Source organism: Phasianus colchicus, chromosome 2 (genome assembly GCF_987193195.1).
Source record: "Phasianus colchicus chromosome 2, bPhaCol1.hap1.1, whole genome shotgun sequence".
NCBI classification, from domain to species: domain Eukaryota; kingdom Metazoa; phylum Chordata; class Aves; order Galliformes; family Phasianidae; genus Phasianus; species Phasianus colchicus.
The window spans coordinates 22,238,840-22,258,445 of record NC_143437.1 but is presented as its reverse complement, the minus strand read 5'-3'; the positions used below and the strand labels follow the sequence as shown (position 1 = coordinate 22,258,445).

General features: G+C 40.2%; 1 protein-coding gene across 4 annotated transcripts in view; it reads right to left on the bottom strand.

Annotated features, from left to right (window-relative positions):
• Nucleotides 1-19,606, bottom strand: part of KCNH1 (potassium voltage-gated channel subfamily H member 1) — a 242,283-nt gene that overhangs the window by 108,893 nt on the left and 113,784 nt on the right. The window lies entirely within an intron of this gene.

Sequence of the window (19,606 nt, the reverse complement as noted above, 5' to 3'; positions counted from 1 at the left end):
TACTACTGGCTGACAGATAGTAATGATTCTTGACAGAATACTCATCTTTGATCTGTTACTGTAATCAACCAGCACATGAGTACTAAACTATTAAAATATTTTTCTGTCAAGCTCATTTGACATGCTTTAAATAGTGCACAGTCTCAGTTTCTGGTGTTTTTTTCTTGAAGCTGTCCCTAAGAATCGCTACTCGTGTTGAGCATTCAGGATCTGGCCTCTAACAAATGTCCCTCTGACAGACAAACATTTATCCTTTTACCCCACATAAGCACGTACACTCTTCTTTTAACTGTTTGCCCCTGTCAAATTCTTGTCATCTACCTGGCCCAAAGATACTCTTTGTGCATTTTTCCATAATTTCTGCCCTTCTGTTTTCTCTCACCTCTTCAATTTTCTATCCAATACTTTGTCTTCTTCCAGCCCCTCAGAAACCTGTCACGGGAACAGTGATTTAGCAGTCCCTACACACCACAGAGCCTGCAAAATTTAAATCAACAGCTTAGCAGACCCATCAGGGAAGCTGCCAGACCTTCCTGGCCTCACTAGAGAAGCCTAATGACGAGGATGGAATAAACGTTAAATTAGATGGTTAAGGGAACAGAGAGCCTTGAGATTGGAGGTGGAGGAGAGAGTGGAGACAGAGGAGGAGAGAGTCTGCATGAGGTTAGGAGGACACATAGATAAACAAAACCTGGCGTAAGTGGAACACAAAACAACCAGATGATAGCTGAACTGGTCAACAACACAGAAAGAGTTAAAATGCCCAGCTTTCTGGACTGGCTTGCCTTAGTGATACTAAAATCCTCAAAGCCAAAAGGATACTTCAGTAGTGCTGCAGAGGAAAGGACAGCTGCACAGCACTGCGGTATGTACGTGGCACACTAAAGACAGTCCATGCTAGTGAGAAGTGAAGAGCTGGAGAGGCAAGGCCCACCGCTAATCGGTGGCACAGAGCAATTTGCAGGAGGTCACACGGGAGGGAGCGTGACAGAGCTGGGAACTCAGCCCAGAGCTGCCAGCTCAGGCCCGCTCCTCTGCGTGCCAGCCCCCACCGGCTCTCACTGTTCTCACAGTATTTTTCAGCGCTGATGAGATAAGCAGCAAGGTTTGTTCAACTTTTGCTTTCCCCTTTACCTACCAGCTCATTTCCAAAGCAGGCTGTAACATTCAATTTCTATGTTCAGAACCTTCTGAAGGTTAAAAGGCATCAGCCGTTCCTGAACATTTGGCAACCAGCTTCCAGGAATCACAGAAACAACACTGCATCTGAGTAAATCATCGTTTCTCCAAGAGAAGGAATTCTACCAAAAACCTGCTTAGTGAAAAAACTGTTTGAGTTAAGATGTTCACTGAGATCAGTAAGTGAAATGCAGAAGCAGTAGGCTGAGCTGTGGCTAACAAGCATCCCTAAAAGCTTTGCTGGAATAGTGTGTCAGTACAATAACTGCAGTGCAAGACACTTCAGCCTCTGCAAGTCAGATCAGGGAAACAAAGTCGCTGTAATAACAAAGAACACAGTGAGAACTTTCTTTGCTCGAGGCTAATGAAAATGAATTGCTCCTTTTTTTTTTTTTTTTAAATATATATCTTAGAGCAAATAATCCATGATTTTTATTTACTTTTCTCCATATTTTTTTCAATGCTGAAAGCTTAGGTAATAAGTCAGAAAGATGAAAGAATAAACACTTAGAACAAGCCAAGGGGAACAGACAAGAAATCCAGACAGATTATCACCGAGGACACGAAAGAGAACAAAAACGTCGGGTCCTAACAGTACCGTCCATACAAAGCCTAAGTAAACAGGCTGTAACAAGCAGGGTGTGAAAGGAAGGGCTGAAGGCCTTTGTGTCACTCTGTAGACAGAAAGAAAGGATCTTCAGGACCTTCTGCAGAGCCATAAGTCTCTTAATAGCATTTTGTATCATCCAATTTCTTCTTATCTCTGTGCCATCATGGACAGCATCCACCCACCTAGTCATCACTGCTCTGCAGTTAGAAGGAGAGGAGACGCTGCTTCTTTTGAGCATGCTACCAACATCTTGAACCTTTTTCCCTTCCCAGCAGTGCAGAACTGTTCAGTCTATCAGTAAGGCATTATTTTCTGCCACCAACAAGGCAGATCTGTGAAATCACAAACAGATTTAAAATCTGTCTCACATCTCATAGCTGCAGAGGGCACAGGCAAGAGGGGAACTGCTTAGTAAATCACATTTCACTGGATTCACCATCAGGATTTCCAACTCAGAACACTGAGTCTATCAGACAGTATAAGAATTGTATAATACAGGAATAAAAAATTTTCATGTTTCTAACTAGAGTAGAGGAGGTAAGAAATACACGTGCATGACACAGAAGGCAAAAGATACTCAAACTCTTTATAATTCACCCCACACATCAGCATTTATCCTTCCAGATATTGACCATGATGTTCTGAGAATCACCAGCAGTTAATGCCTCATCCTAACTCCCTCTGCTGCATTTGCACACAGTCTTCTTCTCAGCCTAGAAGGGGAGCAATGACATTTTTTGTTCCTGCATTATACAATTCTTATACTGTCTGATAGACTCAGATTGCCATCTAGATTTAAGTTAGAGCAAAATTAAGTTGCAATGAATCTAAATCCTTTTCTTGCTTTAATCCAGTGTCATACTCAACACAAAAAGGACAAGTGCTAATAAAAGTCCTTAAAAAGCAAACTTAATCAACATAAAATAAGAGTGAAAGCATGGAGAAAGCTTTTAATACAAAAAGTTGCAAGCTGAAAGTGTGGGAGCTCATTAAAAAAAAGCACTGCACAAGAATGCTGAAGGCAAATGCCATTCAAACTTTCTCTACTCTGAAGTTATTTAATCGTCGCAGCAATCACAAGGGATAAGGCAATGTATAAAGGAATTGGCCTCTGTAGGCTTGCTGCTGTTCAGTCTTCTGGAAAGGTATTCACTGTAAAAGTGCCATCAATTTAAAATGCTTCTCAGTTCTGAAAAGCATTTTCAGAATCTTTCCAACCTGCAGCTTGATATTGCAAGCTGCACAGCACCCTCAGCTGTCACAAGCCAAACAACGTGGGGTTTCTGCGTGCCCCAAAAGACCTGAACCCCTAAATGAGGGCAAACCAAAGCATTCAGAAAATAGAAATATTTGTTTTAAACTACAACAACAAAGAAAAAGCTAAATTCCTCCATCTTTTGTATCACCGATTCCAATAAATCACTATTAAGATTACATTTTTTACATTAATTCCTCCTGTTTGTTTGCTTGTCCACCTGAGTATTAACAATTAAGCTGGCAGCGCAGCACCAGGAAAGCCTGCCTTTCCACAGAACATTCATTTGTCCATTTGTTCAGTGAAGAGCTTCCCTCTTCACTGCAGTTAGAATCACACCATTCTGCATAGACTGAATGAAAACATGTCACAAAATCAGAATGGAAATCTTTATAGACATAAAAGTTATTACAGCTGCTATAAGGCTGTGGAGGAACCACTCCTAGGCATGTGCTGAAGTAGTCACATTTAAAAGACCTATAGTAGTCATAAGAGGTGTCATGACATCAGTGCTTTCATAGGACTCACTCCATCAGAATTAGTCTTTTCTTGCTCAAGTAACCATTTCTTCACTGCTTTCTGTCAGCTATCAATCCATACCAAAGTTCTACACTTCTTGCTCCCAGGAAAGCCCCAGGCTGGCCCAGCTTCCCCAGCTATGCGTTCAATGAATTGCCAGGAATGGGAGCAAGGATGGTTCAGTTAAAGCTGCTGAATATGGCTACTGCCTCTGGTGTTCAGCTTCCAGGCACAAACCCTTTTACACATCTTTATGCACATCTCATTTCTTAACCTACAACTGTATCCCGAAGTCCACAACTTCTTATCCCTGTAAGTTACTGGGAAAATACCCTCAGAGAAGGTTCAGGAGCGAACACAAATCACCATGTCAGTAAGTGATAAGAGTCTACCATCAAGGTCCCATTCAACATCCCAACATTACTAGCATGTTTAAGTTGCTGTTGTCTGGTCTAAAACATCAGACCAAAGGCTGCGGCCTTCACTTGGAGAAACAAATTCCTTCCCACTTGTGTTGTGTAAGGACATTCCTGACCAAGTCCTTCTCTCCCTCATAGCATCAGCTAGACACGGTTTAGCTGACAAACACTGAACAACTACTGCAAAAGGGAATTAACAGCCACTGCAATACCCCTGTTCAGAAGATGAAGGAGAAGCAATCAGAACTGAAGAGCACAAGATTAATCAGAGAGGCTCTGCCATTATCTGCTTCCAAGAAGTCAAAGACTGCATCTCTTATAACTTGAAATAAAACCAAAAAGTTCTTTCCACTGAAAATCCTCATCCCTCACTGATTTGCACCAGATCTCTGCAGACGCTTCATACAACAGAAATACCAAAGTTCACTGCTTGTTTCAATACAACTACCAAAGACAGAAATATCTCATGAAGCTCAGAAACAGTACCTTCACTTTCTTACCCTGCTATGCCACTGCTGGTTCTGTCAAAGCTGACTCTGGAGTTTTTATGGCACACTTTCCAAATCCTTTGCAAGTCAACAACTCTCTAGAATAAGCTGTGATGCAAAACAGCTAATTGCACTGAAGAATAAGAAAATAAAATTAATGTTTTTGCAACAAAGCAAGACTCAGTTTTTCTCTCAGGGACTGTGCAACTAGCATAGCATCCACAAGCTCAACACAGAGAGCAATATAAGGCAAATGGGAGTAAACTGGTGCAAAAAGACACTCTCCAGCCATCTGGAGATGAGCTTCCAAAAAGCAGCAGCACAGAATTTGATGAATGGCATCCAAAATTTCACAACAGAGTTTTAAGAGAAAGTTTCAGACTGAGAGGGTGAAGTCTTCAACCTATTGTTGACTATATCTTAACATTCACCAAATTCTGCCAACCCAAAACAGCAGGGTTCAAAATGACCCCAGCGAAGGGGGCCTCAAGGGAAATGATTGAACAGCTGCTGTCATGGACAAGAGTTTAATTAATGTAATCAAAGCCATAATTAGGTTAATTGCAGTATGCAGACATCACCAATTAACTCACAGACTGCCAAACCCACATATCTAAAAAAGTCTGTGCTTGCAATGGACTACAGCACTGCGTTCTCTCACAGGAACATAGCAGAAGTAAATCTACTCCTCCACAGACAATGCTAAAGATGATGTTTTGAAGGGTCTTAGCAAACAAAATAATGCAAAAAGGTCCAATTTCAGGCAGCATGTAACATGCCAGCAAATCATGCTCAGTTGACAGGCATACTAATGCATCTGTGCACAGCAACGCAGCTTTGGTGAGGTCTAGCACAGAACTGAGTGTGCAAAGAATTGTGTACTCTTTGAGAGAAGCTTACTAAGATCCAGCGTAGCTAGCCCAGCTTGCAGAGTGGCCAGCCCACACTGCTTCTCCCAGTGGGTGCTTCCGCATAACATGCCTACATGCTCGCCCTGCCAGGCTGGGCCACAGGCAGTGAGGGATGCCCATATGCCTGGGCCTGCCTGCAAGGCAGTGGTTGTTGCCCATCTGAGTCGCACCAAAGTCAGGAATCATCCTGACCCTCCCATCATTTTCAGTCTCTTGTAACTGATCTAAAGAAAACAATACATGCAATTTTTATTCAGCACTTTCACTATCACTAAGTACATATGACTAATCAGATAACTGCATCCTTTTGTATCTTCCAAGGACAGCATTTCCAACAGGTCACATTTAAAGGTCCTTATATTCTTGCTTTCTTTCTCGAATTAAGGCTTTTTTCCAAAAAATCTCTGTATTCTCTAGCTGTCAGATATCAATTTTCCAGCCCTGCTTTCCTATATATCTGCTCTCAAGACAAAAATCTTGCTTTGTTAAATAGATAAACAACACCCCTGTTCTCAGAAATGGCTGACCTTCATTACCTCAACTTGAATGCTGAAAGATTTAGAAAGTTAGGAATATGAGTCAAATGGAAAATAAAAAGAATGTGTAGACAACTCTAATTATAGATGTCACTACATTCAGTTTCTAATACTATCATGATGGCAGCAGACAGATAATAGCAGTAAAATCAGAAATGGTAGGAAGGACTCAGAACACAAGCAATAACATAAAACACATCATCAGCTTGCGGAAGACACAAAGCCATCAGTAAAAAAGCTCTTTGTTCTGGGGTTGAGTTTTTTTTCCCTTTCTAATGAGAAGACACTGATCCAATCAAGCTGTTTTGAATTGATGATCACAGTTGTTATGCTCTGTTTACTTGTCTGATTGTAATTTTAAAAGTCCACAGTCTGAATTACAGCACACCCAGTGTATTCACTGCACAATGAGAAAACATAGAAACAACGCAGAGATCGTGCAAGGAATACAAAAGCACACTACGGTTTTGTTGTTGCAGATATCAGCCCAACTCAGCAGCTGATACTGGGAAGGTGCCTACACCTCTCCCAGTAGAGAGACTGCGTATCTGTGAGTTGCAGCTCCTGCCTGACAACACCAGAACAATGAACACCAGTACTGAAAGTGCAGTTGTTTCCACAAAGCACTCGAGAGTTCAAGCTAACAGAATTAGTTGACACTACTAGGTTTCTTTACTAAAGCTTTTCATTAATATTTTAACTTCACAAATCTCATCTAGATTTTATCTGCTAAGCATCCCGCAGAGATGCTGTTGACATCTAGGTATGTACATCACAAATGTGAAAAATTCATATATCCATCCCCTGCCTTCCAACATCAGGGTTTTCCAAGTAGGCTTGACAAGAGATTCTGAACCAAGCTCAGAATAAATCCCACCCATCAATGAAAGATATTGTGTCTTCCTTTACTGCAAACACTCTCAGTGGAAAGAGAAACAGAACAGCTCCTGCAGGGTCAGTGCCTCTGCAGCTCCTCAAAGGACACTCGAACAGCACCACTGGAGTCAATGGAGGATGAAATGTGTGAAAGTAAAATCTGTTCCTTAAGGCAAACAGGTTTTGTGGGTTGCGGGTTGTCTGTTTTCTTTAGTTTGGCACATTTATATGCTTTCCTATCTCCTGGAGCACTGGATCATTCAGAAGCAGGGCACAAGAGAGCAGCTTGCTTTCTCTACACACGGGCTTGGCACACGCTCTGGAGGAAACTTGGTGTTTTTCAATTGTAACTACAGCAAGTGCTCTTCTTTCACTTGAGATGAATCTACAGCCTGTTGAACTCATGAGAAGTGTGCACTCCTGTAGCATTCAGAAAGACCAGCAATTAATGGGCATTTCAAAGAGCAAGTCATTGGGGAAAGAAAGACCTGCTCTACAAGAATGCAACTGGCCCACCAGGCAGCTGGTAAGAGAATCCTCCACAGCTGTTAAAACAGAGATACTACTGTGTAGCCAGTAGCAACTATTTACTGAAAGAAAACTTTCCTGTGAGCATCCAGCTGGGAATTTGACTGTGTGGCCTCAGGCAAATATTACTGTCTATCAACCATTTTGTGCATGATATGGTGCAAAACCAGATACCTTCTTGTTAAAAGTAGAGAGCAGTGCTATCCTGCAGTATGAGATTGGAGACAGAAACTACACGAGGAAAGAAATGTTAGCAGTGCGCTCCCGCACGCACACACACAAATGGCAGTCTCAGATTTAAGTTATTTCTTTTTTTCCACCTGTACAGCCTCCTTTAGGGAAATTTTTTACTATCCATGTATCCAAACCTTATAGAACTCTTCAGTCATCTCCAGCGCTATCGTAAAGCCTGGGCCTACAAACCCAGGCCCCATCCCCTCCCAAGTCCCATCCAGTGGATACACATCAGCATATTGTACATGAGGTCAACAGTAGCAACTTGAAGGAAAGAGCACTTCTCATTTATATGCAGCTGTCAAATGCTTTCCCAGAGTCCTTACACAGTGCTCTCCACTTCTGACACCATCTCTTATTAAATCTGTGCTGAAGAGAGATCACAGCCATGATGCGGCTTATAAAACAGCTGTGGGAAGGAAAACCCATTACTGCTTCCTCAAGGGCAGTATTTATAATGTCAGCAGCAGCGCTTCACACGTTTGCGCTGTGTGCAAGGCTTGAAAGTTAGTTCTATTTCTGACCTGCTCTACCTTGTGCACGGACCAGCTTCTCAGACTGCTGTTCCTCTCAGCTGAAGACAAACCACTGGAGAAGTGTGGCTGCACTTATTTTAGGCTCCCTTATTTTCCCTGCTTTTCTGAATGAACTATCTGTCCTAGTATTTCACTGGTCAGTGAACTACCAAATGGTGTTTCACTGTGCTGTGCACCCTTGTGCCAGCACTCTATGTACTGAAGGATCATATTTTTCCGTTCTAACCCAGGCCAGCTAGGAGCATTTTCTTCATGTCTGACTGTCCAATGAAACACAATGATCCTATAAAACACTAGTCTTCCCTGCAAACTTCTGTGTTATTGAAGTATGTGTCTGAACAAAAGATAACTCCATTCTGGGTATGGACTACACCCTCATGAAGTGAGATATGTTTTGCATTGATATAACTATGATCAAAACACTTTAGAGTACATTAATCCTCATAAGATCAATACGGTCAATCAGCCACACTTATCTCATGCCCTAATGCACTCTCTTCTCCATCAAACTAAGCATCTCAAATTCCCCTTTCAAGTCTCTGTCAGCCTTAAAGCACCATGCTTTAAACCATGGTCTTTTAGCCAAGGAGACCAAAGAAGAGAAATATCATTTGTGTTTTCCAGGTTTTTCAATAGGTCTTAATTTTACCAGAAAAAAAATAAAAAAAAAAAAAAAAACCAATAAAACCACAATGACAACAACAGTCTCACAAAAAACTCATTTGAGCTCAATCACAAAGTAGTTCTTCTCTTAAGTCCAATTCTCTCTCTTCAAATTTGGCCTTTGAACACGGGAGATGTTACTAAACTCCAGCTTTCTCATATTTTTTTTAAGTGAAAATCACTCAGACTGTTTCCATTCCCACTGAAGATCTACTCTACCATGACCATGAATCACTCCACTCATCTGCACTTATCAAGTCACCCATTTTTGTTCTCAAGCCAGTGGCAGGAAAGGGCAAGGTTTACTCCTTACCTAACGAGAAAAATTTACTTCCACAACATCCATGGCAGTCACTGGCTTGATTTCAAAGTAGAAGAAAAAAAAAAAAAGCATTTCTAATTCACGTTGATGTGAATAAAACGTTAGGCTTTAATACATAAAATATTTCATTCTTTACCATAAGGCACCTTAAAGTAAAGAATATGGCACTAAGGATTTTAGATCCCACAAGCTGTCAAAATCCTTCAGTTAGAAGAATAAATTTTCTAATTTCCTCCAAGGCAAGGGGAGCTGTTAGTAAGTTACCTTGTGCATTTTTCACACCAATTGCAGCAAGAGTTATTGCATTGTGGATAAAAGATATTGACGTTTCCAGATATACTCCCTGTTTTCTCAGGAGATCAAAATTTCTTCCGTCAGGGTGCTACTGTGATAGCATATATATTCAGATAGCAATTCACATACACACCTATACTATTTCAGAGTTCTCTGCCTCAAAAAATAAACTGTATATGACCCACAGCAGCATCTACATCCTTTAGAACTTTACTTATTTTTATAAAATGAAAAAATCTTTTTTTAAAATATAGAAACAGCCAAACACATTCAAACTCACTGACACAACTAGCCCTCATCATTCTTAGGATAGCTCATTTGAGTGGTCAGGAACATCTCATGATCCATAAGCTACTGACGTTACAGCAATGGCAAGATATTTCTACTCTAACATTTTGTAACCTACAGCAAGTCTTTGAGTCCAGTAGCAATTAGATAGCATAATAACTACCTCCTTTTTGAAGATGAGGTAGAGGTGAGAGGTGCTTAGAAGATGCTTCAGATCTTCCTTAATATCGCATATTAGATGACGAGTGGCAAAATGACTCATATGACCAAGTGTGCTATTTTGCTATTTTTTCTCCGTGCCTAATTGGATTCTTCTTAGACAGAAACAGATTTTGAAATACAGAATACTGTTACGTAAAACTAAATCCTTGTTCAGGGTTTCTATCTTTCAGAAATAGCATTGCTGCTAGGGAAAAATCTCTTAGGACTGCAGAGAGAAAGAAAAACCTGTCACACTTTTTGTGGACAACGACTCTTGAAGTTTTTGAGTTTTTTTCCCCCATGAGAAGCAAAATACTCATCTTGTTTGTTATCCTCCAACTAACTGCCTGAAGCATTCCTGCTTCCTTTTCCTCTTCTGCACTTTCAGTCTGTGTTCTGGACACATCAGGTGCTCCCCTCTTAAACATCACATTGAGTTAATGATGTTTCTTCAGAACCCAAAATTATAAACAAGTTGGTTGCACATGCTGATAGAAGTTTGAAAAAGCTACCAAATTTCAGTGTTTAAAATTTACTAAGAGGAAACAATGTTAGAAATGGCCTAAGAAAAGCAAAACTCTGAACTAATGAGATTACTGCAGCATGTGATATTAAAGACATCAGGTGAAAAAGACACCCACAGCAGGGATACTTACTTGTTTTCCTTATCCTCCTCATCACAATTAAGTCACTCAAGGTAAAAATTTAGAAACTGTGTGATAGAGAAAAAGCAATTATCTGTCACATTTCTGTAGTCTGAGCTCTCATCCATAACTTCAAAAAAACAAATGAACAATTAACACTCTACAGCTTTCATCTTCCTTCCTGTCCAATGGAACTTTTTTTTCTCCATTTACATTTCAAAAATTTCCAGTGTCTCAGAGATCAAGACTAAACTCTGCAAGAGACAAAAGACTGTGAGAATGTTATGATTTTTTTCACAAAAATCCTGATCAGATTTGCATGATTCTGAGAGTGACTTGGAGTCAAATTTCCTGAGATTATTCTAGCAATTAAATTCTGGTATATTCAGAGGTGGGGACACTCCCTAGAACCATTAGGCTGAAGCACAGTCTGAAATTTTTAGTCATTAATGCAAAATGACACATCATGGGACAATTCATCAAGATACAGCTCTGGAAATTTTTTTTGTTATTTTTTTTTTCCTCCACAACCAAAATTACATGGCAAATTTACCCTTGCCATTTGCAAATTGCCTTCTGCAGGGAATTTGACAGCAGGAATTTCATCTAGCTTTAATCTGGTCATCTATGCTTTAAATAACAACAACGAAAGCATTGCTTACTCAATTTTGCATAGTACAAAATAACATCTCTCACAGAGCTTATATTTCCCAAAAGCAGACCAGGAAATGAAGTACTACCAAATTAATATACTCACAAAAACATTTTATTTCTTCTATAAATATTGCTTTGAAGCACATTGTGGTGAGGAGATGACTAACCCCATATAAATGGGGCACTGGCCATACAGCTATGGCTGTTAGCACAGACAGATTTATTACAGAATTAACACTGACATTATGAACCTGAAAAAGTCTTCCAGTCTATCTTACCCTGGAGACAACGAGTTTGGTAGGAGTGAGCTATTTACATAGGTGTCACCTAGAGTCTGCCCTTTCACTGGCTTTGCCACCAGTGTTTTATGTTTCACTAGTAGCAACCCTTTAAAAATCTGCAAGGACTCTGATGCCCTTTTTCTAAGAGGAGGCAGTTTTTGTGAACTACAGTTCTGGGTTTGGAGCTTGCTGTGTTGTGAAGCCTGTCAGCACTGACTGCACCCCTCTAGCACACCCTATACATACTGAATATCAATGACATAAGTGTGCAGGCCAGGCACCCAATGCTTCAGCTCATCGGCAGTTTTGAAAATGCTACCATGAGCTGGTGCAGTCCCGTGCTTGCTGATGAGAGATCCCAATTCGCTTCACCAAAAACTGCATCCCTCAGGAATCAACTGCCTGCCAGATTGCTTAAACTACCAAGAAGCCTACAACAATGTTGTCTTTCCACTTCCTTGTTATCACAATGACTTTGGGGTTCTGAAGCTTTTCATTTGTTTTTTAGTTTTTGGTTCGGTTTTTTTTGTTGTTGTTGTTTTTTAAATTTCTTTAGCTTTAACAGGAATAAATGAGGTATTTTCACATTTGGAGATAACCAGGCCAAAATTATGATCTGACAGCCAAGCCCTCCTTCAGAGAGAAACTCTCTCCAGACTTTCTCCTGGCTCTTTGCTAAAACTCGGTGTAGCTGAGAAGCACCCCCATGACACATCTGGTGGTTTTTTCTAACAGACAAAGCATCCAAGGAAAATAACATTCAGAAATCCCAAACAGTTGCTTAGCAATTATACCAATAGCACATTAGCTCTTCAAATATCATGAGCAGCTTCAACATAAAAACAATAAAGCATAGATGAGAGGGATGAAGAAATATATCTGGAAAGACTGTCTCTACTTATTAAAAAGAAAAAAGAAAACTTTTTTTAAATTAAGAATTACTAACTTGAGTGGTGTTGCTCATGGCTAAAATAAACAACAGTGAAAAGCAATTCAAAGCTATCAGTCACACAGAAAGCATCCCAACCACAACCTCAGTAGCTAGCGAGAATTCTGTTGTACCCAAAAGATCTTTGTCACACTGTCGGGAATAATGCTGAGGAATAGATACCCCAGAAACCATTTTTCAAGAGCAGACTTTCTTTTTGTCTTCTAGCATGAGCTCAAATAAATAAAAACCAAACATTTGCAATAAGCATGCACAACAGGAGATGTTTTGGGCTGGAAGTCTCACAGGCCCTTGTGCTCAGCCTGTGGGTGACAATCATGGCAGACCTAGCCAGCACCCGGCACAAGGCTAGCACTCAGCTTCAGGCCACTGACCTTCAGCAAAATCAACATCAACATCCCCTTGCATCCCACCCCTACAAAGGTACTAGTGTTCTATGCTGTTTTTTGCTAGACCTCTCCCAGCACAATTTGCCTCTTCCCTGCTCCGGATAATAGTAAAGATCAAGAGTTGGAGTTATCAACTATTTTGAGGATCTGGTCTCGCATCTAGTTTTGAAGTAGTATCTCTACTGAGGGGTAGCACAAGCAGTACAGTCCTAAGAATTGTTCAGCATATGCACTACACATGCTTCTTCTACAATTAGATAAGCTGTAAGTAAGTACACACAGCTTAGCCACACTCATTTGCTCTAACCACTGAGGAACTGCACTATAAGGGGAACGCATGCCTCGGTACTGCCACCAAAAAGGATGCTACAGCACATCTGTATCTTGTTCAGATATTTTGAAGCCAATTGTCTAGTTTTCATCCGTTTCTGACTATACTCATTCATGAGTGTCTCTGAACGCCTCTTATCCTGCTGGGAGTTACCAAACCTCTGTGAAGTTGAGAGATCCTCACTCCTCTTGTGAGGCTGTGAAGTAGCAATACTGAGCTGTGTCAGGATACCAACTGCCATCATTTCCTTACAGTTCCGGAGGACGTTCACATTTGTAAGGCAGACCACTGTAAATAAAACAATCTAATTGTGCTTTCAAATGTACTTAGCATTATCCTCATTCCTAGCTCCTTCACAGTCCTAGGATGCACATCCACCTTAATCAGAGAGAACCAGTGAAGTGCAGCAGGGCAGCTAGCACTGCACAATATCAGTGAAGACAAGAATTTTTTGGTACCTGAACTGTTTTGATTAACAAACTCGGCGGCTGAAAATTTCTTGCAGTATGTAAGCAAGCACATACTTGACTCTGACCTTTTACCTCCTGCTTCTCTTCTTTTTCCATCTTTGCTCTGACTACCTGGACTAATTATAGTGCTCACAGTGAAAATTATGATCTAATTTATCACTCAGTGAACTTTTTCCTTCAGATGAGTTAAGCTCTGTTGTTCCAGGAAGTTCCTGGCTAACCATGAGAATTTACCTTGAAATGGTACTAAAAACTTGAGACCTTGCAGGGTCTCCCAAAGCAAGTATGACAGATTTTGCTCAGTTGCTCAAAATCCAGATAGGCAAGCATTCATTAATATTATGTTATAGGTGGAAAATGCAAAGCATTTTTAGAACTGCTTATCCCTATTCTACCTGCAGAGCAAGGGGATTGCTGACACAGTGCCCAGATATGAAAACTGCAAATGAAAGTCTTCAGGTTTTTGCTATTGCTTAGGAAAAATAAACACTACGCAACCCAATCTGACAGCTTCACTGAACAAAATATGTGAGAGCTGTTATTCTGAGGCACGCATCTCCACAGGGGAGAAGTTAAAAATCGCATTAGCTTTTTTTTTTTTCCTCAAGTATTAAAAATGGAAAATATGTGTCTTTCCCTCACCTGCAGAAGGTGGCTTAAAACCTGTTTTTACGTATAGATCAGCCTCTCATAAAGATGTCTGTAAACGCATTCCCTATTAATTAGCTATTTAGTACCCATCTATGAAAAAGGATAAGCAAATATGTTTTCATTCATTTGCAATGAAGCTGAAGAGCTAATAGCTTTTACTAATAGCTCTCATACTTTAATAGACAGATACAGATATATGTATACATACACACACACTCTCTGAATAAACAGAGGCTGAAACACACAGGTCAGTTCACTGACAGATGTGAAGACAGAGCCTTTTGTACAAAACTGTAATTCACCATATGCTCAGGAAAAACAGCTACTAGGAATATGCATATCTAATAAGATACTGTGAATGGAAATGCTTAAGAGCAGCCACAGGGTACTTCACTTCTATCTTAAAATAATATGTTTTTCCCAAATAGATATGCATTATTTGGGGTTAAGAGTGGAGAGCATTTTTCACCTACCCGCGTCTCCCTTCAGTGAGGCTGAGCAATGAAACACACATCCTGAGAGCTATGTGATGAGCACACTGTAGTCCCTCACAACTCTAACCAGCATTTACACCTACCCATGCTGAAACAACAACAAAACACTGCCTCCCCGAAAACCATAACCACAACAAGGTCAGTAGGATAGTGCACAGAGATGCTGCATTTGAGAATACAAGAGTACATCCCCATGGGAGATGGCTTCTAAGACATTAGGCACACAGTGTGCCTTGTGCTTTGCTTTCATATAAAAGCAAACAGCCCCACAGGCTCCATGCCCACATACAGCCATTTCATCTCAATCAGCCCTTCCAGTTTTCATTCATCACTAACAAGACATACCCACCCTTCCTTCCACAAAATCACATATCTTAAACTTCTTACCAGGCCTCCATTTGTGCTCACTCAGTCATGATTCCCACTGGTCCAAGATAGAGATATATTAGTGAAGTTAATTGAACAGTACACGGATCTTCTAATTAATGTAATGCTATAACGTGATGGATAGCAGGTTAGCAGAGTCCTAGGCTACAACAAGTGAGAAAATGCTCAAATGTAGCAGCCATGGACACCAAAACAAAGGGAAAAGGAAAAAAAAATCTGCTTACCCTTAGAAGGCCTCAGGGACACAGGGATCTCCAGCAAGATACCCTCACCTCCCCTGCCAACCCTTACATGAGGTCTGGGAAGGAGTGGATCCTGACTCCACCAGGTGCAGTCACTCAGGTACATTGCTTGCACCTGAGCTCCCCTGAGTTGGCCCTGCCTTCCTAGCAGGTGCTCAATCACTGCATCAAGCCACGACTTAGCATTTCTGCTATAGTAGACAAAACAAAATACTGAATAAATAGGAAAATGGAACTAAGGTACTTCTTTGAACAGCTATCTGGCACGGTAGCGAAGTGCTATTATCAGTGGTCAATAAGTTTACTAGGAGATAACAGCACACAAATGTATCTCTGCCTCGGGATCGGCTTCACAGGAGTCAGCAGCGAGTAGAGTGGGATAGATCATCAGTGGCCAAGCACAAGAAAAGAATGAATTTTGTCTTATGGAAGATAATTAGAGCATTAATTCCTGCTCTATTTGCATAAGAATACCAAACATGTAAGAAAGGACACTACTAATGCTCCTTATGCTCTCTAATACCTGTAGTATACTGAACCCATCTGACACAATTGTCTTGCTTTGGTGTCACCATAGTCCTGCACTAGCTGTACCAAGTCCTTTAGCCAGTTTTCCAGTGGACAAGACAGCAGCACACATCTTGTTTATATAGTAACTCCTCTCCTGAAAACAGAGAGGCTCAGCAGACAACAGTCCAAAACCAAAGGAAAATACTGTTGCTACTTACGAGTTTTCTCCCCAGAAACCATTCAAAATACTCAGACAGTAAATCAAGCAAAAGCAAACCAAACAAAAAACTATTCCTGAAACAAAGGCCAGAAAGCCCACAGTATTGCACCACCTGTCAGTGCTCCTCCAGGCAGCACACACCATGCCCAGACTTCCCCAGAACTTTGAATGATCAGACTTATTCTACAAAAAAATCACTTTAGAATATCAAATATGGAGAAACCAGGGGAGGCAAGCGCTCATTGTGCACTGAAGTGGCACCAATGCCAGCTTCCTGTGTGTTTGCTACACAGGCCATGGAAGGAAGGTGAAAGTCACAGATACCTTCACACATCTTCACCACCAGCTTTACTTCAAGAAAATTCAGGTTCTTTCCCAAATGAAAAGAGGATTGCAATGTCAAGGGCCATCTCTACCAATATAACTGTGAGGACGGGCTTGGCCAGCCACGGCACTGTTTAACAAACTGTGAGCTGGTTGACACACAGCATGTTGCTACTCTGAAAAGGCACAGGATAAAAGCCACAAATAGAAGGAAATTTTATCGCTTTCTTTCTAATCAGCTAAATTTTTTTTCCATTCAAACTAATGGAAGCTCTACTATTTATTCACAGTTGAGAGGTTAATTGGCCCAAGGGGAAAAAATTACTCTATTAAATATTTCCAGTTTATTTAAAGTAAAACTTTGCTGGAATTAATTTGAATTATTAATGCTGGTTGTTATATATATTTGTCCCCAAATAACCTTTTTCTCATGACACTATAGTGACAGTTCGGGGATCTCAGTAATGATTTTGTTAGTATATTTGCTTACTCAACTAACAAAAGATAACATCCTCAAAGGAAACGAGCCACTGTTATTTCCATTTCTTACACAAAATTTGTGAAATGTCTAGCATTATTTCAATGGACTGTTTAAATACACAGGTATGTACGTTTGCCTACACCCAGTCATTCCAAAAAGAAGATAAATTCACACAGGTCTTATGGACACCTTCTAGCAGGGGAGAAGCTAATGGAGTAATACATTTGAAGTTGGGCTCTGCAAATTCCACTTATCTTCAGCTGGAGCTTCAGTCACTCAAACCGTTATGATCATGGAAAGAAAATGGAATTCCCTGTGCTACTGAAAGACGAGAAACGAACCACTGCCTTCACACACAATCAGAGCACAGTTCTGGGCATCACTGTGTACTACTCCAATGAATTATTACAACAGCAGAAAAGAGGATTTTCAGTGCAAATCTACTCTTCTGTGCTTATTTGTTAACCAAAATGGATTTCTCCTTTTCCACTATAGGCCATAGGTCTGCGCTGCAACAAGCACACTTCAGCTTTTATGTTCATACCCAGCAAAATCACAGGGTCTAAACCAAAGATCTTATCTCCAGTAAACATTTAATCTATAGATGTCTGTGGAATAATCTACTGGTTTTCAAGGTTTCTGTCCTTTTAGTCCCTGGCACAACCAAACCTTTACCATCAGGAAGATTACCACAACACAGTGGCCTGACCTTTTTAAACCTATTTTCTGCTACTGTCAGAAAGCGTGTGATACAAACCAACTTACACAGGAAGTTTACTAAAGTGTTTGTTGTCATCGTTTTTCACCCCCAAAATAAAATTAATTGCATAAGCAATGATAAAAATATAACAAATAATATATATATTAGCTGCTCGTCAACTTAGCATTAAATTATTATTAAGTTCACCTGCAAAGAACTTGTTTTCCAGCACGTGTAGAAATGATTAGCACAAGCATACCATAAAATATGTAACATTTCATGGTTTTGAGATCCGCATCTAAATTAGTTGCACTATTAATGGCAAAATGTGAGAAAGAAATCATATACCTTTTATTTTCACTAATGTGCAGTAACACGTTGTCAGAATTGATTAGAAGTGCTTATTTCTGATGCATTGGACTTTCACAGATGCAAATCTATGTGACTAGACATGCATAAAATGAGAAGCAAAACCGGAAAACGTAGCCACCAACTGTGATGTGAGTACCTCAGCCCATAACAAACATGCTGCTTGGCCAGCAACAAATATAGATTTTCCTGAATGACATAGAAAAGCTCCAGCCAAAAGACTCCTTTTCCCTCATCCAAATATACCCCCCAATAAATACATTTGCCCTGTACCTTTTGGGATCCTAACAGATCAGACAAAATTCTTACAAAACTAACCTAGTTCAAGCTCAGTCTTTGAGAGCTTAATTCTACAGGCAAAACAGTGTTATTTTAACACATTTTATAGTGGAAGAAACTGTATCAACAGGTGGGTTCCAAACAGCAGCAAGATAAACAAAGCTGTTTAGTTCCTCTCATCCTCAGGAATGATCACAGCTCAAAACATCTTGCCTGCTAAAAGCAATAAAACCCTATAAGATTTTTTTTTTCTGTCCAACGTGACTGCATTCATGATATTTAAGATTACCAGACCACCAGTTTTTAAAAACTTGCTGAAACGAGAATTCATTTCACAATTCAAAGCAGATATCTATCAGTTCTCACCATGTAGAAGTTCCATTACTTTCCATCACACTTTCAAATGAAGTGTTTGGAGCAGGGACAACTCCAGAATATCCCCACACACACTCTTGATTTCATAAAGGTTATGTTCATTGAGTACTCACAGCACTGAATAATAATAGTAGTACTGGCTATTCGTGTCTAGACAGTATCACGAGTGTAACACATAATGAACAAAAAGCCAAAGGTCAGGATATTTCCTATTAAACAGGAACCTTCATCAGGAGCTATGTTTGGAAGCCTGTTCTGCACTACACTGCCACACTGTCTCATGCACATTGTTCTGAGGAAACTCTGTAACTGTCTCCAAGCTTTTCATAAATTCCACTTCTACTGCCAGTGTGTTTTAATAAGATGATGAGACTTTTAGAAGCAAAAAAAAAGCTGTGAGAATAAAATTAACAATTTTTACAGCTAAAAAATCCCAATCCCTATTCAATCAAGAATGCTTGTCTTCCTACTCCCAACATTAAGCCTGCTTACCACTGCATGTGTAATTTCAATATAGGATTTCATTTCTGCTGTAAAACAACATATATCAGAATCAAAGCTGCACATTACTATAGTGCAATGTTGATGCTAATTTAGTTTCATTATATATTAGGCTTAATTTTCTGCTTAGCAAGGGCTTTTTTTCTCCCCTAAATATATTATTATCATACACAAGCTTCTCTCTTTCTTCGTAACAATGATATGCTCTTCCATGTATTAAGTCTTTTTTTTTCCCCCTTATTTTGATTCAAATTACACCTTTATGTAGAAAAAGCATGACCAAGTTCAAGAGCAGTCGCAGTACGGCACATAACAGCAAGTAAGTCTCCAGGCACTTTGCATGTACCAAAAACTGGACAGCTTGGCAAATGTGAATCCATTGCGACAAGGAAATATGAGCCAGAAGGGGTGCCCAAGGGCAGTGGCACTGTATTCGCTTCAGGATCTGACTGTATGCTCAGCCCTCAGTGGAGTTCATGGCCTCTAGAAAGCTACT